The sequence below is a fragment of the Salvelinus fontinalis genome, chromosome 26 (assembly GCF_029448725.1).
Source record: "Salvelinus fontinalis isolate EN_2023a chromosome 26, ASM2944872v1, whole genome shotgun sequence".
NCBI classification, from domain to species: Eukaryota; Metazoa; Chordata; class Actinopteri; order Salmoniformes; family Salmonidae; genus Salvelinus; species Salvelinus fontinalis.
In genome coordinates, this window is record NC_074690.1 from 2,369,836 (window position 1) to 2,391,960 (window position 22,125).

General features: G+C 44.6%; 1 protein-coding gene across 1 annotated transcript in view; it reads left to right on the top strand.

Annotated features, from left to right (window-relative positions):
• LOC129824568 (receptor-type tyrosine-protein phosphatase mu-like) overlaps window positions 1-22,125 on the top strand; it is a 422,832-nt gene that overhangs the window by 89,527 nt on the left and 311,180 nt on the right. The gene's annotated exons all lie outside the window — the stretch shown is intronic.

Consider the following 22,125-nt stretch of genomic DNA (forward strand, 5'->3'; position numbering starts at 1 on the left):
GGTCAGTGTCAACATGTTCATATAGAGACAGAAACAGTAGAGTCCAGGTCAGTGTCAACATGTTCATATAGAGATAGAGACAGTAGAGTCCAGGTCAGTGTGATCATGTTCATATAGAGACAGTAGAGTCCAGGTCAGTGTCAACATGTTCATAGTGAGATAGAGACAGTAGAGTCCAGGTCAGTGTCAACATGTTCATAGTGAGATAGAGACAGTAGAGTCCAGGTCAGTGTCAACATGTTCATATAGAGATAGAGACAGTAGAGTCCAGGTCAGTGTCAACATGTTCATATAGAGATAGAGACAGTAGAGTCCAGGTCAGTGTCAACATGTTCATAGTGAGATAGAGACAGTAGAGTCCAGGTCAGTGTCAACATGTTCATATAGAGATAAAGACAGTAGAGTCCAGGTCAGTGAGATAGAGACAGTAGAGTCCAGGTCAGTGAGATAGAGACAGTAGAGTCCAGGTCAGTGTCAACATGTTCATAGTGAGATAGAGACAGTAGAGTCCAGGTCAGTGTCAACATGTTCATAGTGAGATAGAGACAGTAGAGTCCAGGTCAGTGTCAACATGTTCATAGTGAGATAGAGACAGTAGAGTCCAGGTCAGTGTCAACATGTTCATATAGAGATAGAGACAGTAGAGTCCAGGTCAGTGAGATAGAGACAGTAGAGTCCAGGTCAGTGTCAACATGTTCATATAGAGATAGAGACAGTAGAGTCCAGGTCAGTGTGATCATGTTCATATAGAGACAGAGACAGTAGAGTCCAGGTCAGTGTCAACATGTTCATATAGAGACAGAGACAGTAGAGTCCAGGTCAGTGTCAACATGTTCATATAGAGATAGAGACAGTAGAGTCCAGGTCAGTGTGATCATGTTCATATAGAGACAGAGACAGTAGAGTCCAGGTCAGTGTCAACATGTTCATATAGAGACAGAGACAGTAGAGTCCAGGTCAGTGAGACAGAGACAGTAGAGTCCAGGTCAGTGTCAACATGTTCATAGTGAGATAGAGACAGTAGAGTCCAGGTCAGTGTCAACATGTTCATATAGAGATAGAGACAGTAGAGTCCAGGTCAGTGTGATCATGTTCATATAGAGACAGAGACAGTAGAGTCCAGGTCAGTGTGATCATGTTCATATAGAGACAGAGACAGTAGAGTCCAGGTCAGTGTGATCATGTTCATATAGAGATAGAGACACTAGAGTCCAGGTCAGTGAGATAGAGACAGTAGAGTCCAGGTCAGTGTCAACATGTTCATATAGAGATAGAGACAGTAGAGTCCAGGTCAGTGAGATAGAGACAGTAGAGTCCAGGTCAGTGTCAACATGTTCATATAGAGACAGAGACAGTAGAGTCCAGGTCAGTGTCAACATGTTCATATAGAGACAGAGACAGTAGAGTCCAGGTCAGTGTCAACATGTTCATAGTGAGATAGAGACAGTAGAGTCCAGGTCAGTGTCAACATGTTCATATAGAGACAGAGACAGTAGAGTCCAGGTCAGTGTCAACATGTTCATATAGAGACAGAGACAGTAGAGTCCAGGTCAGTGTCAACATGTTCATAGTGAGATAGAGACAGTAGAGTCCAGGTCAGTGTCAACATGTTCATATAGAGATAGAGACAGTAGAGTCCAGGTCAGTGAGATAGAGACAGTAGAGTCCAGGTCAGTGTCAACATGTTCATTAACTGATAATGTGATTAAACATAACCAAGTGGATCTGCAAATCGTTGTCAAAGACATTAGGGCAAACACCCAACCAGTTAATTCACACAACATTTGTGTAATTGTTTCAATACTTATCCTTTGGCAGCTAGACAATAACCATAGATGTTTTGACACAATGGAACATTTTATCAAATGCTTCCCGCGCTATAAAGCAGTGACAGAATAAAACAAGACGGATGACATGTTCTATCTGATTTGTTCCAGTCATGTGGCTGGATGAATAATCCTGAACACAACAAAGGAGAGAAACTCTCCAAGGGATCTTAAATGCCTCATTAATATTTTGAATTATTAAATCCAATTATTATAAGAAAAGCTCTTGACCTATTTTCTAAACCCTCCATTCTATCATAACCATCACATACGATACAAACCCTCCATTCTATCATAACCCATCACATACGATACAAACCCTCCATTCTATCATAACCATCACATACGATACAAACCCTCCATTCTATCATAACCCATCACATACGATACAAACCCTCCATTCTATCATAACCATCACATACGATACAAACCCTCCATTCTATCATAACCCATCACATACGATACAAACCCTCCATTCTACCATAACCCATCACATACGATACAAACCCTCCATTCTATCATAACCCATCACATACGATACAAACCCTCCATTCTATCATAACCCATCACATACGATACAAACCCTCCATTCTATCATAACCCATCACATACGATACAAACCCTCCATTCTATCATAACCCATCACATACGATACAAACCCTCCATTCTATCATAACCCATCACATACGATACAAACCCTCCATTCTATCATAACCATCACATACGATACAAACCCTCCATTCTATCATAACCCATCACATACGATACAAACCCTCCATTCTATCATAACCCATCACATACGATACAAACCCTCCATTCTATCATAACCCATCACATACGATACAAACCCTCCATTCTATCATAACCCATCACATACGATACAAACCCTCCATTCTATCATAACCCATCACATACGATACAAACCCTCCATTCTATCATAACCATCACATACGATACAAACCCTCCATTCTATCATAACCCATCACATACGATACAAACCCTCCATTCTATCATAACCCATCACATACGATACAAACCCTCCATTCTATCATAACCCATCACATACGATACAAACCCTCCATTCTATCATAACCATCACATACGATACAAACCCTCCATTCTATCATAACCCATCACATACGATACAAACCCTCCATTCTATCATAACCCATCACATACGATACAAACCCTCCATTCTATCATAACCATCACATACGATACAAACCCTCCATTCTATCATAACCCATCACATACGATACAAACCCTCCATTCTATCATAACCCATCACATACGATACAAACCCTCCATTCTATCATAACCCATCACATACGATACAAACCCTCCATTCTATCATAACCATCACATACGATACAAACCCTCCATTCTATCATAACCCATCACATACGATACAAACCCTCCATTCTATCATAACCCATCACATACGATACAAACCCTCCATTCTACCATAACCCATCACATACGATACAAACCCTCCATTCTATCATAACCCATCACATACGATACAAACCCTCCATTCTATCATAACCCATCACATACGATACAAACCCTCCATTCTATCATAACCATCACATACGATACAAACCCTCCATTCTATCATAACCCATCACATACGATACAAACCCTCCATTCTATCATAATCCATCACATCACATATAAACCCTCCATTCTATCATAACCATCACATACGATACAAACCCTCCATTCTATCATAACCCATCACATTACGTTCTATCATTAGAACACGAGGGCTGTCTAGCCTTCTATTGTCTCTCTTGTTTTGGGGACTGATTATCTCATCTGCCTTCTCCTAAGAATTAACCCCCCAGTAGTCTAGCCTAGGTATTATAGTTACTCTACCGTACTGTACTATACTGTTCTATACTCTACTGTACTCTACTATACTCCACTATACTGCACTATATTATAATACGCTATTCTCTCCTATTCTATACTATATTATACGGCACAATACTGTACTGTACTTTACTATACTACGCTATCATGTCCTCTGCGGTACTGTACTACACTATATTGTAATATACTCTACTATACTGTGCTATACGGTACTGTGCTATACTGTGCTGTACTATACTACACTGTACAATACTTTACTTAACCCTACTATACTCTACTGTGCTATACTCTACTGTCCTAAACCATACTATACTATACTCTAATGTGCTGTACTGTACTTTACTGTACTAGTATCTACTGTACTTTGCTCTACTGTACTTTACTCTACTGTACTATACTGTACTGTACTCTACTGTACTATACTGTACTGTATTGTACTATACTACACTGTACTATACTCCACTTTACTCAGCTCTACTATACACTACTGTGCTATACTCTACTGTACTAAACACGACTATACTATACTCTACTGTACTATACTGTACGGTGGTATACTGTTTTATACTGTACTGTACTGTTCTGTTCTATACAGTACTGTACTATATAATACTGTACTGTACTATATTATACTGTACTGTACTATACTGTACTGTATTTAATTGTACTATAGTATACTGTACTGAACTGTACTATTTTGTACTATACTATACTGTACTATATTATACTATACTGAACTGTACTATTTTGTACTATACTGTACTATATTATACTATACTGAACTGTACTATGTTGTACTATACTGTACTGTACTATACAATACTGTACTGAACTGTACTATTTTGTACTATACTATACTGTACTATATTATACACTGCTCAAAAAAATAAAGGCAACACTTAAACAACACAATGTAACTCCAAGTCAATCACACTTCTCTGAAATCAAACTGTCCACTTAGGAAGCAACACTGATTGACAATAAATTCCACATGCTGTTGTGCAAATGGAATAGACAACAGGTGGAAATTATAGGCAATTAGCAAGACACCCCCAATAAAGGAGTGGTTCTGCAGGTGGTGACCACAGACCACTTCTCAGTTCCTATGCTTCCTGGCTGATGTTTTGGTCACTTTTGAATGCTGGCGGTGCTTTCACTCTAGTGGTAGCTTGAGACGGAGTATGCAACCCACACAAGTGGCTCAGGTAGTGCAGCTCATCCAGGATGGCACATCAATGCGAGCTGTGGCAAGAGTACTATACTGAAGTGTACTATACTGCAGTGTACTATACTGAACTGTACTATTTTGTACTATACTATACTGTACTATATTATACTATACTGAACGGTACTATTTTGAACTATACTGTACTGTACTATACAATACTGTACTGAAATTTACTATTCTGTACTATACTATACTGTACTATTTTATACTGAACGGTACTATTTTGTACTATACTGTACTATATTATACTATACTGAACTGTACTATACTCGCCTTATGCCCTTGGGGGAATCCCCGTCGCCATCTCGGAGGGTGGTCCAAACGATTAACATTAACGATTATCAAGGTAAGCCCCTCAGCCCTCGTTTTTAGTCGGCTTTGTGAGTTTACAAATATGTTCACTCCCCGGAGTGAACTGAAACACCCCATAATTCAAGTTGCGACGATTCTACATCCGCTAAGAAAAGTCAGCGAAAACTTAAACAACAGCATCAAAGGAGAAGTCAACATACAAATGTAAATAAAAACCAATGCAAATAACTTATAAATGGTGCTACTAATGCACATGACGTCACAAACACGTCTCGTAAATCGCAAACATGTTTTTGTTTGGTTCACTTTTGGAAATTGTAGAAATAAAACATTTTCCTTCTTCAAAAGTTCCAGTTCGGCAGGCTAACATTAGTTAGTGAATTAATTTGCTAACTATCATACAGCAGGCGTATATTAATAATGATATATTTAATATAAATAGGCATACACTCATAATTGACAGTAGCGCATATAAAGCAACCACGAGCTACCGGTGGCTGAAAACACAATCATCGCGGGATGAACGAGGGATTGTCCATTTAAAAATCACTCCTTCCTCCCTCGCCCATCCTTGCCATGCTAGTGTACACTCATCAGCCGTCATGGTGGCCCCGTGTGGCTCAGTTGGTAGAGCATGGCGTTTGCAACGCCAGGGTTGTGGGTTCATTTCCCACGGGGGGCCAGTACAAAAAAAAAGTATGAATGTATGTACTTGTAAGTTGCTCTGGATAAGAGCGTCTGCTAAATGACTTAAATGTAAATGTCATGACACGTCATCAGAAGTGTCCACTTAATTTGAGGACTGATGGGTTGGGCCGTGTCTTTCAAGTGTTTGAACCGCAGACCAGGATTTTGAACATTTCAAAGCGACTGAGAAAACATCCATGACAGGCATTGTCATGTCACATAGCGTGCCACATAACTTCTGAGTGAAGCATGAGCACCAGCGCCCAATCAGCCTGCACCACTGGGCGCTACACTCGTCGTTACTGTGACAACTAGTGTAGCCACATAAGTAAATGACTGTTGTCTGAACACTCACATCTGATTGGGTCTCCAGTAACTTGCTGTTTGGACAGTCAGTATTTCAAAACTGATTTTAATATATAACACTTATTTGAGCATTAAGACCTGCAGTGTGAACAAGGCTTTACTGGTCTGAACCACTGCATTAGACCTGCAGTGTGAACAAGGCTTTACTGGTCTGAACCAGTGCATTAGACCTGCAGTGTGAACAAGGCTTTACTGGTCTGAACCAGTGCATTAGACCTGCAGTGTGAACAAGGCTTTACTGGTCTGAACCAGTGCATTAGACCTGCAGTGTGAACAAGGCTTTACTGGTCTGAACCACTGCATTAGACCTGCAGTGTGAACAAGGCTTTACTGGTCTGAACCAGTGCATTAGACCTGCAGTGTGAACAAGGCTTTACTGGTCTGAACCAGTGCATTAGACCTGCAGTGTGAACAAGGCTTTACTGGTCTGAGCCAGTGCCATTAGACCTGCAGTGTGAACAAGGCTTTACTGGTCTGAACCAGTGCCATTAGACCTGCAGTGTGAACAAGGCTTTACTGGTCTGAACCAGTGCATTAGACCTGCAGTGTGAACAAGGCTTTACTGGTCTGAACCAGTGCATTAGACCTGCAGTGTGAACAAGGCTTTACTGGTCTGAACTGGTCACTGAACTGTAATAAAAAAATAAAAATACATGTCAATGTGTAGGCCATGTAGTTCCCTGAGAATATATGACGATGTGTTTGTCCGTTTTGTGATCTTGTACTACCACTTTAGAGACTTGTTATGCGGTTTGGTGTTGACTTGTGGAGGAGAACATCTCAACCAGCCGTTCAGCCAGGCAGAGAGGTGACAAGCCTCTGTCTCAGCATCTCAACCAGCCAGGCAGAGAGATGACAAGCCTCTGTCTCAGCATCTCAACCAGCCAGGCAGAGAGGTGACAAGCCTCTGTCTCAGCATCTCAACCAGCCAGGCAGAGAGGTGACAAGCCTCTGTCTCAGCATCTCAACCAGCCAGGCAGAGAGGTGACAAGCCTCTGTCTCAGCATCTCAACCAGCTAGGCAGAGAGATGACAAGCCTCTGTCTCAGCATCTCAACCAGCCAGGCAGAGAGGTGACAAGCCTCTGTCTCAGCATCTCAACCAGATATTCAGCCAGGCAGAGAGGTGACAAGCCTTTGTCTCAGCATCTCAACCAGCCAGGCAGAGAGGTGACAAGCCTCTGTCTCAGCATCTCAACCAGCCAGGCAGAGAGGTGACAAGCCTCTGTCTCAGCATCTCAACCAGATATTCAGCCAGGCAGAGAGGTGACAAGCCTCTGTCTCAGTATCTCAACCAGCCAGGCAGAGAGGTGACAAGCCTCTGTCTCAGCATCTCAACCAGCCAGGCAGAGAGGTGACAAGCCTCTGTCTCAGCATCTCAACCAGATATTCAGCCAGGCAGAGAGATGATCAGTAGAAATCTCAATCCAACTATAAACTTCTTTATTTTCTTCTGAATCAATGACGGGTGCAGCACGGTGTGATTGAGAATGATATTAACATTGATTGTTGTAAATACCCCCCTCTCAGCTCCAAGAGTACATAGTCCCCAAACAGAGCAGAAGAGAAGAGAGCTGTCTGTATGTATACATTCAATCCAGTCAGTTTACATAGTTTGGGCTTACAGAGTCTGGGCTTGCAGAGTCTGGGCTTGCAGAGTCTGGGCTTGCAGAGTTTGGGCTTGCAGAGTCTGAGCTTGCAGAGTCTGGGCTTGCAGAGTCTGGGCTTGCAGAGTCTGGGCTTGCAGAGTCTGGGCTTGCAGAGTTTGGGCTTGCAGAGTTTGGGCTTGCAGAGTTTGGGCTTGCAGAGTTTGGGCTTGCAGAGTTTGGGCTTGCAGAGTTTGGGCTTACAGAGTTTGGGCTTACAGAGTTTGGGCTTACAGAGTTTGGGCTTACAGAGTTTGGGCTTACAGAGTTTGGGTTTACAGAGTTTGGGCTTACAGAGTTTGGGCTTACAGAGTTTGGGCTTACAGAGCTTGGGCTTGGAAGGCGTCTGCCAGTAGATAAATTATATAAGGCTGCTGTGAAAAGGGCCTATCAGTTCCTAAGGAGTTTAACTGCAGGGCTCCAGCTGCAGTCTGCAGACTGAGGTTGCGTCCCTAATGAGGAGAGAGGGAGAGGAGAAGAGGGAGAGGAGGGAGAGGATAGAGACAGGGTTGTGGAGGAGATGAGAGGAGAGGAGACAGACAGGGTTGGAGAAGAGAGGAGAGACAGGGTTGGAGAGAAGAGGAGAGGAGACAGACGGGGATGGAGAAGAGAGGAGAGAGACAGGGTTGGAGAGTAGAGTAGAGGAGAGGAGGGAGAGGCCACAAGACGTTTGTTAAAACTACACTGCAGCCATTTATGGTAGATTGAGCAAGGTGGAGGGGGGGATGGATATATATAGAGAGAGAGAGACAGGAGCAGAGCAGTGATTTCCTCCTTCCAGACTGAACGGAACAGGTTGGACGTCTAGTAATAGCTGAAGTGTCAGAGAGACCCACCAGGCTCACGTCCCAAATGACACCCTATTAACAATGAAGTGCACTATATAGGGAATAGGATGCCATAGAACTCTGGTCAAAAGTAGTGCACTATATAGGGAATAGGGTTCCATTTGAGAGGTACACACAGGTGTTTGAAGGTGAAAGGTGGCCAAAAGATAATAGTTATATGTGATTAAGCAATTTATTCCTGAGTGAGAGAACACACAATGGTATTTTTATTCCTTTCTCCACTGAGAATACAAAACACTAAGAACAGCTGCCTTATAAAATATTGAGTCGCACCGCCTTTCGCCCTCAGAACAGTCTCCATTGGTCGGGGCACCGCCTTTCGCCCTCAGAACAGTCTCCATTGGTCGGGGCACCGCCTTTCGCCCTCAGAACAGCCTCCATTGGTCGAGGCACCGCCTTTCGCCCTCAGAACAGCCTCCATTGGTCGGGGCACCGCCTTTCGCCCTCAGAACAGCCTCCATTGGTCGAGGCACCGCCTTTCACCCTCAGAACAGCCTCCATTGGTCGGGGCACCGCCTTTCGCCCTCAGAACAGTCTCCATTGGTCGGGGCACCGCCTTTCGCCCTCAGAACAGCCTCCATTGGTCGGGGCACCGCCTTTCGCCCTCAGAACAGCCTCCATTGGTCGGGGCACCGCCTTTCGCCCTCAGAACAGCCTCCATTGGTCGGGGCACCGCCTTTCGCCCTCAGAACAGCCTCCATTGGTCGAGGCACCGCCTTTCACCCTCAGAACAGCCTCCATTGGTCGGGGCACCGCCTTTCGCCCTCAGAACAGTCTCCATTGGTCGGGGCACCGCCTTTCGCCCTCAGAACAGCCTCCATTGGTCGGGGCACCGCCTTTCGCCCTCAGAACAGCCTCCATTGGTCGGGGCACCGCCTTTCGCCCTCAGAACAGCCTCCATTGGTCGGGGCACCGCCTTTCGCCCTCAGAACAGTCTCCATTGGTCGGGGCACCGCCTTTCGCCCTCAGAACAGTCTCCATTGGTCGGGGCACCGCTTTTCGCCCTCAGAACAGTCTCCATTGGTCGGGGCACCGCCTTTCGCCCTCAGAACAGCCTCCATTGGTCGAAGCATCACCTTTCGCCCTCAGAACAGTCTCCATTGGTCGGGGCACCGCCTTTCGCCCTCAGAACAGCCTCCATTGGTCGGGGCACCGCCTTTTGCCCTCAGAACAGCCTCCATTGGTCGGGGCACCGCCTTTCGCCCTCAGAACAGACTCCATTGGTCGAGGCACCGCCTTTCGCCCTCAGAACAGCCTCCATTGGTCGAGGCACCACCTTTCGCCCTCAGAACGGCCTCCATTGGTCGGGGCACCGCCTTTCGCCCTCAGAACAGCCTCCATTGGTCGGGGCATTGCCTTTCGCCCTCAGAACAGCCTCCATTGGTCGGGGCACCGCCTTTTGCCCTCAGAACAGACTCCATTGGTCGAGGCACCGCCTTTCGCCCTCAGAACAGCCTCCATTGGTCGAGGCACCGCCTTTCGCCCTCAGAACAGCCTCCATTGGTCGAGGCACCGCCTTTCGCCCTCAGAACAGCCTCAATTGGTCGAGGCACCGCCTTTCGCCCTCAGAACAGCCTCCATTGGTCGGGGCACCGCCTTTCGCCCTCAGAACAGCCTCCATTGGTCGGGGCACCGCCTTTCGCCCTCAGAACAGCCTCCATTGGTCGGGGCACCGCCTTTCGCCCTCAGAACAGCCTCCATTGGTCGAGGCACCGCCTTTCGCCCTCAGAACAGCCTCCATTGGTCGGGGCACGGACTCTACAAGGTGTGGAAAGCCTTCCACAAGGATGCTGGTCCCATGTTGACCTCAATGTTTCCCGCAGTTGCGTCAAGTTGGCCAGATGTCCTTTGGGTGGTGGACCATTCTTGATACACACGGGAAACTGTTGAGAGTGGAAAAAACCCAGCAGCGTTGCAGTTCTTGACACAAACCGGTGCGCCCTGGCACCGACTACCGTAACCCTGTTCAAAGATACTTTGACATTCTGAATGTCACACAATCCATTTCTCAGTTGTCTCAAGGCTTAAAAAAATCATTCTTTAATAACCTGTCTCCTCCCCTTTCGTCTACACTGATTTAAAGTGGATTTAACAAGAGACATCGATAAGAGACAGTAGCTTTTCACTTGGATTCACCTGGTCGGTCTGCGTCATGGAAAGTGCAGGTGTTCCTAATGTTTTGTCCGCTCAGTATATATTCCCACACAGCATTCCAAACAGATCCATCTTTTACAGCTGCTGTAGAAGCCAGAGGCCTGGATCAATAATTCAACCCCACAACACTGGAGCCAATCTCTCCTAAAGATTTTCCACTCTGACTTAAAAAGGGCTTTTGTTATTGCATCTGTAACAAAAGTAAACTTCCAACGTTGAAAGCAAAGCGAGGCGAAAACACAGTGGCTGTTCGACTGTGTGTGTGTGTGTGTGTCTGTGTGTGGTGTGTGTCTGTGTGTGGTGTGTGTGTGTGTGTATGTGTGTGTGGGTGCGTGTGGGTGCGTGTGTGTGTGCGTGTGTGTTCGTGTGTGTGTGTGTGTGTGTGTGTGTGTGTGTGTGTGTGTGTGTGTGTGTGTGTGTGTGTGTGTGTGTGTGTGTGTGTGTGTGTGTGTGTGTGTGTGTGTGTGTGTGTGGACGAGTTTGATGCCTGGGAGAGCTGGGTCTGGCTCTATACATGTGCAGCCTCCAGACATCGATGTGAACAGAAGAGGTCTGAGTGGGAGAGTGAAGAGAACAGATGACAAGGTAGGAAATGGCTGTCTGCTGGTTCAGAATAGAAACATAGAAACGAACAACACTAGAGTTTTCTATCAAGCTGTCTGTTCTCTCTGTAGTTAATTAGAGAAGTCAGACCCATCTAGCCAGACAGTCGTACATTTAATCTCAGTATGAAGTATTAATACATTAGTTACAATGGGTACACTGTGTTACTAGTCACTTCTTGCTACCAATAATACCCAGGTCTCTCTGTATAACCCTTCTACAACCCCCCGCCAACAATACCCAGACCTCTCTGTATAACCCTTAAACAACCCCCTACCAACAATACCCAGGCCTCTCTCTAACCCTTAAACTGTCTGTCTGTCTGTCTCTCTCTCTTTCTCTCTCTCACTCTCTCGCTCGCTCTGTCTGTCTGTCTCTCTCTCTCTCTCTCTCTCTCTTTGTCTCTCTCACTCTCTCTCTGTCTGTCTCTCTCTCTCTTTCTCGATCTCTCTATCTCTCTCTCTCTCATCACCTCTCTCCTCCCAGGTCATTATTAAGTCTGACTTGACATTTGAACAGAATTAAACCTCTCAAAATGAAACCAGACACGTGTCACAGTTGTCGATGGGTCTTTGTTGCGGATACAGTACCCCCCCCCCCCACCGTTCTATATTATAAAGGCTAACCCCCCCCCCCCCCCCCCCCCCCCCCCCCTCTGTCATCTAGTGACTGAATACACTGCTCTCCTCCACAATGCCCCAGTTAAATATCAAACATGAATAACATCTCTCTTACAGTTGGAGCTCCGCACACTGAGCTGTGTGGTGTGTGTGTGTGTGTGTGTGTGTGTGTGTGTGTGTGTGTGTGTGTGTGTGTGTGTGTGTGTGTGTGTGTGTGTGTGTGTGTGTGCGCGCGTGCGCGCTCTGCACATTGTGCTGTGCGTTGTGAGGAGGTTGGAGGGAGAGCAGTGGGAGAAGAGAAGAGGGGAGAGGAGGGGTAAGGAGAGGTAAGGAAGGGAGGGAGGGAGGGAGGGAGGGAGGGAGGGAGGGAGGGAGGGAGGGAGAGGAGAGGTAAGGAAGGGAGGGAAGGGGAGAGGGGCAGAAGGGTGGTTAAGAGCAAAAAGGAGGGGAGAGGAGAAGAGGTGAGAGGAGGGGTAAGGAGAGGAGAGGTAAGGAAGGGAGGGGAGAGGTAAGGAGGGGAGAGGAGGGGAGAGGAGAGGAGGTGAGAGGAGGGGTAAGGAGAGGAGAGGTAAGGAAGGGAGGGGAGAGGTAAGGAGGGGAGAGGAGAGAAGGTGAGAGGAGGGGAGGGTCTCAGGAAGACAAACCATCACACCCCACGACACTGATCTCTCTGAGCTCACAGAGCCTTGTAGATGAATTCCTCCTGACACAAACACACGTCTCTGCATAGCAAACAGACATCATCAAATCATATGGAATTCATTCAGTCTGTGTACAAAGGAAAGAAAGAAAGAATCTCGCTGAAAAATGAACGTGCGTGTACGACCGACCAGTCAAGCGTTGTAGTGTAACCCCATTCCTAGCCCTTGAAGGACCAATTCATAGTCCTGTATGACCACTGGCTGGGGAATCTCCATACAGCATTCTTAGACTATTAGTAGACACAACGAGGTGAAACTCCAATCTCTCCAACCCAACAATACACTCCCTCCTGATATAACTCCACCTTTGACCTTTTCTCCTCTTTGTTCGTGTGATCCGCAACCTTTTCTACCAATTTAATGATGTATTTGTCTGTCCGCCCTCTCAGAACCAGGCTTGATAGGAACTAAATGAATCATTATCATGTGTCCTTATGGAGGGGAGTGGCTGTCCATGTGAAATGATCCAGCCTGCTTCTCGTTAGGGCCTCATTATAATACTGTACATTGTCGCCACAGAGATGAATGATAAAACAACCAGTATGGGTCATGGCATCATCATCACACACACACGCACGCACAGACATGCACACAGACACACACACACACACACACACACACACACACGCTCACACATGTATGCACACACACAAACACACACATACACACACACACATATAAATAGCAGGGTTCCCAGCATCATAAGGCAGAATGTCACAGCCATGCTATGATGATTGGAGAAGAAAATACAGCTCATATGAGGGTCTGGGAGGATAAAACATGGACAGTACTTGTGTGTGTGTGTATACTTATGTGTGTAATCTGTTTGTGTGTGTGTGTGTGTGTGTGTTTGTGTGTTTGTGTGTGTGTGTGTTTGTGTGTGTGTGTGTGTGTGTGTGTGTGTGTGTGTGTGTGTGTGTGTGTGTGTGTGTGTGTGTGTGTGTGTGTGTGTGTGTGTGTGTGTGTGTGTGTGTGTGTGTGTGTGTGTAACGTCTGTGTGTGTGAAGTAGATGATTGAATTTTGAAATTATCGATCTAAAATGTGTGAACCTTATTGTTAACTAGTCATAAACCTGGTCTGGTTATGTTCTGGTCAGGTTAGTCATATACCTGGTCATACACCTGGTCATACACCTGGTCTGGTTATGTTCTGGTCAGGTGAGTCATATACCTGGTCATACTCCTGGTCTGGTTATGTTCTGGTCAGGTGAGTCATACACCTGGTCATACACCTGGTCTGGTTATGTTCTGGTCAGGTTAGTCATATACCTGGTCATATACCTGGTCATACACCTGGTCATACACCTGGTCTCATGTTGTTCTGGTCAGGTGAGTCATATACCTGGTCATACACCTGGTCTGGTTATGGACAGATTGTAAAGCTCAAATTGGTCAACCAGTGGGAGACCGGACACTGGCAGGCAAAGGAGGTCGGGTGGGAGGCAGTCTGGTTGGCCTCCATATATCCTAGAAAATCCGATCTAGCTATTATACAGCTTTGCCCTGCTGGAGGCGGAATTTTTCTTCTATTTTTTGTATATATTTTTGTAACCTTTATTTAACCTTTATTTAACATTTTATTTAACTAAGCAAGTCAGTTAACAGTGGGTTAACTGCCTTATTGTCACGCCCTGGCCATAGAGAGGCTTTTATTCTCTGTTGGTTAGGCCAGGGTGTGACTAGGGTGGGCATTCTAGTTTCTTTATTTCTATGTTTTCTATTTATTTGTGTTTGGCCGGGTGTGGTTCTCAATCAGAGGCAGCTGTCTATCGTTGTCTCTGATTGGGAAACATACTTAGACAGCCTTTTTTCCCACCTGTGTTTGTGGGTAGTTGTTTTCTGTATAGTTGTAGTTACCTTACAGAACCGTTCGTTTTTCTCTTTGTTATTTTTGTTTCAGTGTTCAGTTTAATAAAATATCATGAACATGTACCACGCTGCGCTTTGGTCCACTCCTTCTTCATCAGACGAGCGTGACACTTATTCAGGGGCAGGACGACGGTTACTGGCCCAACGCTCTAGCCACTAGGCTATGTACCGTCCCTGGGGGTCAGCTCTGATCTCGGGAATACACCAACAGCCAACAGCCGTCCAGGGGCACACGCCACGGCTCAGCCGGTCGCCGACCAAAGGAAACAAGGTCTTGGGTCCTCCTCCATCTCCCCAAAGATTCTGATGCCATCCACTGCTACTGGTACATGTACAGCTGGCATGAGACGAAGTACACCTCCTTCCCCCTGCCCAAGGCAAGCCCGTTTCGTTCCCCCTCTTCCTTACCCATCGGATACCGTCACGACAACCATCGTCGTGGGCAGCTCGATGGTGAGAGATTTTGGCCTGTCACTCGCGTTGGATTTAGCGACATTCGCTTTTGGCAATCTGAGGAACTGAAGAAGGACAAATAAATGATCTTGAACACCCTTGTGGGCACAGGGAAGAGAACAGTAATCTCTAGCTCCCCTTTGCCATGCTATAGAAGGGGTTACAGCCACATCGCTGCTCTAAACGAGTTCCTGAAGAAACTCTGCAAAGACATGAATGTCTCCTTTTGTGACAATTTTCACTTGGTGTGGGAGCAACCAACAGTCTCTACAAGAGATGGGATTCACCCTAATCGCAGGGGTTCCAGGATGATCTCCATCAACATAGGAAACTGTGTCCTCCCTGTCATAATAAGTAACAGAGGAGATGGAAAGGGTATTATATCTCAGAAAACTAGAAGTGTAGTGACTGTAAGTAACCTGATCTATGTTCCTTTTAACTGTTATCTCCCAGGGTATTGTCAGAAATAATCAAATGCACAAAGAATTGAATTCCACTGTTTGTTTTGAAACTGTTTGGCAGCTCACTCAGTATCAATGAATCAAATGTAAATGTCACGGACATGTCTACCTCGGGTCAGCCTCTCAGAATAGTACTAAAAACAGACTAGCAACCCAGAAAATGACAAATAAAATGCTCATATTTACACATGTAGCCTGAGAAACAAGGTTCATGAAATGGACAACTTATTAACATCAGAAAACATTAATATTCTGTCCCGTCTCTAAAACATACTTAGATAATTTATTTTATTCCCTGAGAAACAAGGTTCATGAAATAACAAGGTTCCCTGAGAAACAAGGTTCATTATTAACATCAGAAAACATTAATATTCTGTCCCGTCTCTGAAACATACTTAGATAATTTATTTGATGATTATTCAGTAGCAATACATGGTTATATAATATACAGGAAAGATAGACATGCAAATGGAGGAGGTGTTGCCATGTATGTCCAGAGTCATATTCCTGTTAGGCTGAGAGAGGATCTCATGTCCGAGGATGTGTGGAAGCAACATGGCTACGGGTTCATGTGCCTCACCTAAAGCCCATCCGCGTAGGAAGTTGCTATAGACCACCAAGTGCTAAAAGTCAGTATTTGGACTATATGTGTGAAATGTTGGATAATGTATGTGATATAAACAGAGACGTATATTTTTTGGGTGACCTATATATTGACTGGTTGTCATCAAGCTGCCCACTCAAAAAAGAAGCTCTAAGCTGTAATCTGGTACAAGTCATTAGTCAACCTACCAGGGTATTTACAAACAGAACAGGAACTAAATCATTCATGCGTATTGATCACATCTTTACTAATGTTGCAGAAATCTGCTCTAAAGCAGTATCCACTCCCATCGAATGTAGTGATGATAATATAATAGCCATATCTAGAATAAACTAAATTCCAAAGATTGGACCTACAATTGTGTATAAGCAATGATACAAGAGGTTTTGTAGTGATTCCTATGTCGAAGATGTGAAAAATATGTGTTAGTCTGATGTGTGTAATGAGGAACAATCTGATGCTGCACTTGACGCATTTATGAAACGGCTGCTTCCAATTTACTAAGAGGCATGCGCCCATCAAAAAAACGGACTGTTAGAACTGCCAAATCCCCATGTATAGATGATGAATTTAAAAATTGTACGGCTGAGAGGGATGAGGCAAAGGGAATAGAAAATATGTCTGATAACACAGCAGACTGGCAAACATACAGTAAATTGAGAAACCACGTAACTAAACAAAACGAAGGAGAAACTATACTCTGGAGCAAAGATAAATGATTTAAAGAATTATAGTAAGAAGCTCTGTAGTATTTAAAAAGAAATTCTAGGCAAGAAAGCAAACTCGGCTCCATCTTTCATTGAGGCAGGTTGTTCATAACAAACCCTTTTGATTTTGCCAACCACTTTAATAACTTTTTTTTGTTGGCAAGATTAGCAAACGCAGGTAGGGCTGTTACGGTGACCGTATGACTGCCACACGGGCAGTCACGAGTCATGAAGGCAGTCAAATTCCACGTGACGACAGTTTAGTCAAGGTAATTAGGCTTCTCCAAGCTCTGATGCTGCTGCTGGTCATTAGTAGCCTACTAAACTTGCTTAACTGCCTGGTACTCAGCACTCGATTGTCCCTCTAATCACTCTGACATCAATGCAAATGTAATGGAAAATCTAATCAAACACTCGATGAGAGCCCATGAGCTCATGTTGCACAACATTTCTATAGCCTATGCAATTGCGGGAGAAAACAGAATGATGGCCTCTATTAAAAAGAGAAGGATCCCTGCCCCTTCTTCACCACACTGTCTGTGTGGGTGGACCATTTCAGATCGTTAGTGATGTGTACCCTGAGGAACTTGAAGCTTTCCACCTTCTCCACTGCGGTCCCGCCGATGTGGATAGAGGCGTGCTCCCTCTGATCTTTCCTGAAGTCCACAATCATCTCCTCTGTTTTGTCGACATTGAGTGAGAGGTTATTTTCCTGGCGACACTCCGCCAGGGCCCTCACCACCTCCCTGTGGGCCGTCTGGTCATTGTTGGTAATCAGGCCAACTGTTGTTGTATCGTCTGTAAACTTGATGATTGCTTTTGGAGGCGTACATGGAACGCTGCGTTTGCCGTGCTGCGTTCTGTGTAGTTGGATGTATCGAAGGTATGCGATCAAAAAGCGTAGACGGCTTGACAGAAATGGTAGCAGAAGGTGACTGTTGAACTAGCGACGTTCCAGCTGATGCTGCGTTCTGTGTAGTTGGATGTATCGAAGGTATGCGATCAAAAAGCGTAGACGGCTTGACAGAAATGGTAGCAGAAGGTGAATGTTGAACTAGCGACGTTCCAGCTGATGCTGCGTTCTGTGTAGTCGGATGTATCGAAGGTATGCGATCAAAAAGCGTAGACGGCTTGACAGAAATGGTAGCATGAAGGTGAATGTTGAACTAGCGACGTTCCAGCTGATGCTGCGTTCTGTGTAGTTGGATGTATCGAACGTATGCGATCAAAAAGCGTAGACGGCTTGACAGAAATGGTAGCATGAAGGTGAATGTTGAACTAGCGACGTTCCAGCTGATGCTGCGTACGATTTTAACACAACGACGCTATTGGTGTGACAAAGGCGTAACAGTTTATTGACATTTTAAGTCAAACGTTCTGATCTGTTGCGTTCAGCCATATTGCGTTGAAGAAAATGTTTGATGGTAGTGGTTGAATTAATTTGGCATCTGTAGCATCCCCCAACTGTCTCAGGCTATGTTTGGAGTATTTATTTCTCGCACTGAATAAGTCGACTTTTGTACTATGTGGAATAGTAGATTGACGTAGGCTGGGGCTTTTGCTGTTCGCTAGGCCCACTCATCTTATTGGCTGACGAAAAGTTGAATGTGGACAGTTCTTCCAATATCTTCAATATGCGCCTCGGAATTGGATAAGGGCGTGTTGCATCCCCAATGTGTCAGTCTTTACTTGTAGCCTGTGAGAAAGAACCGATCGCGTGACGGAGAGCCATGTGAGTGAGAGGTGCTTCGGGGCACGAAGCAGGGAGAAGGGAATAACAATGATTATATTCAGTCCAAGGGCACAACAGCCACTGGCCGCAAAAAAAGGCATTGATTTTTTTTAAGGGGAATTACAGCCACACAAAGGGAAATTGTGAATGAGAGACTGATGAAGTGTGTACAGCCTGCACAACAACAAAAAACAAAGCAGAGCTCATGCCTTTCATGCAACTTTTTTCACGTCGTCATTAGAGCCGCATCATGCAGCCTTAGAATGTATTCAAAATCGAAACATACAGCCCAACGTTTATAGGCCAACATAGATAACTCTAAATTAAAACATATAGGAGGACCTGTTTCTTTGTTAACCAACACAGAATAGCCGCATGTCCGCACTCCCTCAAATCCTTTGGAGAAAATATCCTTTCTAGTTAATCCAGCTTTGTTCAACTGTGTTCTTCATACTATAAAATAATGCCATGGAATTCTAAGGGAATCTTGTCTGCTAAATGAACTAGTGTAGCCCACAGCCATATAGCGTAGCCAGATCAGGAACTAACATTGTGTTGTATGGCCTTTATAGGTGTGAGGAACCTTTAACATTGTGTTGTATGGCCTTTATAGGTGGGAGGAACATTTACATTGTGTTGTATGGCCTTTTATAGGTGGGAGGAATATTTACATTGTGTTGTATGGCCTTATAGTAGTGAGGAACCTTTAAAATTGAGTTGTATGGCCTTATAGGTGGGAGGAACCTTTACATTGAGTTGTATAGCCTTATAGTAGTGAGGAACCTTTACATTGAGTTGTATAGCCTTTATAGTAGTGAGGAACCTTTACATTGAGTTGTATGGCCTTATAGGTGGGAGGAACCTTTACATTGAGTTGTATGGCCTTATAGTAGTGAGGAACCTTTACATTGAGTTGTATGGCCTTATAGTAGTGAGGAACCTTTACATTGAGTTGTATGGCCTTATAGGTGGGAGGAACCTTTACATTGAGTTGTATGGCCTTATAGTAGTGAGGAACCTTTACATTGAGTTGTATGGCCTTATAGTAGTGAGGAACCTTTACATTGAGTTGTATGGCCTTATAGGTGGGAGGAACCTTTACATTGAGTTGTATGGCCTTATAGGTGGGAGGAACCTTTACATTGAGTTGTATGGCCTTATAGTAGTGAGGAACCTTTACATTGAGTTGTATGGCCTTATAGGTGTGAGGAACCTTTACATTGAGTTGTATGGCCTTTATAGTAGTGAGGAACCTTTACATTGAGTTGTATGGCCTTATAGGTGGGAGGAACCTTTACATTGAGTTGTATGGCCTTATAGGTGTGAGGAACCTTTACATTGAGTTGTATGGCCTTTATAGTAGTGAGGAACCTTTACATTGAGTTGTATGGCCTTATAGGTGGGAGGAACCTTTACATTGAGTTGTATGGCCTTATAGGTGGGAGGAACCTTTACATTGAGTTGTATGGCCTTTATAGTAGTGAGGAACCTTTACATTGAGTTGTATGGCCTTTATAGTAGTGAGGAACCTTTACATTGAGTTGTATGGCCTTTATAGTAGTGAGGAACCTTTACATTGAGTTGTATGGCCTTTATAGTAGTGAGGAACCTTTACATTGAGTTGTATGGCCTTATAGTAGTGAGGAACCTTTACATTGAGTTGTATGGCCTTATAGTAGTGAGGAACCTTTACATTGAGTTGTATGGCCTTATAGTAGTGAGGAACCTTTACATTGAGTTGTATGGCCTTATAGTAGTGAGGAACCTTTACATTGAGTTGTATGGCCTTATAGGTGGGAGGAACCTTTACATTGAGTTGTATGGCCTTATAGTAGTGAGGAACCTTTACATTGAGTTGTATGGCCTTTATAGGTGGGAGGAACCTTTACATTGAGTTGTATAGCCTTATAGTAGTGAGGAACCTTTACATTGAGTTGTATGGCCTTATAGTAGTGAGGAACCTTTACATTGAGTTGTATGGCCTTATAGTAGTGAGGAACCTTTACATTGAGTTGTATGGCCTTATAGGTGGGAGGAACCTTTACATTGAGTTGTATGGCCTTATAGGTGGGAGGAACCTTTACATTGAGTTGTATAGCCTTTATAGTAGTGAGGAACCTTTACATTGAGTTGTATGGCCTTTATAGTAGTGAGGAACCTTTACATTGAGTTATATGGCCTTTATAGTAGTGAGGAACCTTTACATTGAGTTGTATGGCCTTTATAGTAGTGAGGAACCTTTACATTGAGTTGTATGGCCTTATAGGTGGGAGGAACCTTTACATTGAGTTGTATAGCCTTTATAGTAGTGAGGAACCTTTACATTGAGTTGTATGGCCTTATAGTAGTGAGGAACCTTTACATTGAGTTGTATGGCCTTTATAGTAGTGAGGAACCTTTACATTGAGTTGTATGGCCTTATAGGTGGGAGGAACCTTTACATTGAGTTGTATGGCCTTATAGGTGGGAGGAACCTTTACATTGAGTTGTATGGCCTTATAGTAGTGAGGAACCTTTACATTGAGTTGTATGGCCTTATAGTAGTGAGGAACCTTTACATTGAGTTGTATGGCCTTTATAGTAGTGAGGAACCTTTACATTGAGTTGTATGGCCTTATAGGTGGGAGGAACCTTTACATTGAGTTGTATGGCCTTATAGGTGGGAGGAACCTTTACATTGAGTTGTATGGCCTTATAGTAGTGAGGAACCTTTACATTGAGTTGTATAGCCTTTATAGTAGTGAGGAACCTTTACATTGAGTTGTATGGCCTTATAGGTGGGAGGAACCTTTACATTGAGTTGTATGGCCTTATAGGTGGGAGGAACCTTTACATTGAGTTGTATGGCCTTATAGGTGGGAGGAATAAAGGAGAGTGTGTATTAATCGATCGCACGCCAACAGGCAGAGCTGAACACACAAACACACACACACACACACAGACATACTGACATGCACACACACACACACACACACACACACACACACACACACACACACACACACACACACACACACACACACACACACACACACACACACACACACACAGAGACATACGGACATGCACACAGACACACACACACACACACAAACACACACACACCTCCTAATGATTCTTCACTGTCAGCTTCAGAGTAGAGGCAGTAGAATGGATTACAGTGGTGTGTGTGTGTGTGTGTGTGTGTGTGTGTGTGTGTGTGTGTGTGTGTGTGTGTGTGTGTGTGTGTGTGTGTGTGTGTGTGTGTGTGTGTGTGTGTGTGTGTGTGTGTGTTTGTGTGTGTGTGTGTGTGTGTGCGTGTGTGTATATCCATATGTCTGTGTGTGTGTGTGCGTGCGTGTGCGTGTATGTGTGCATATCCGTATGTCTGTATGCGTGTCCGTGTGTGAATGTGCATGTGCTTACTTTTCTCTCTCTGTGTGTGTGTGTGTGTGT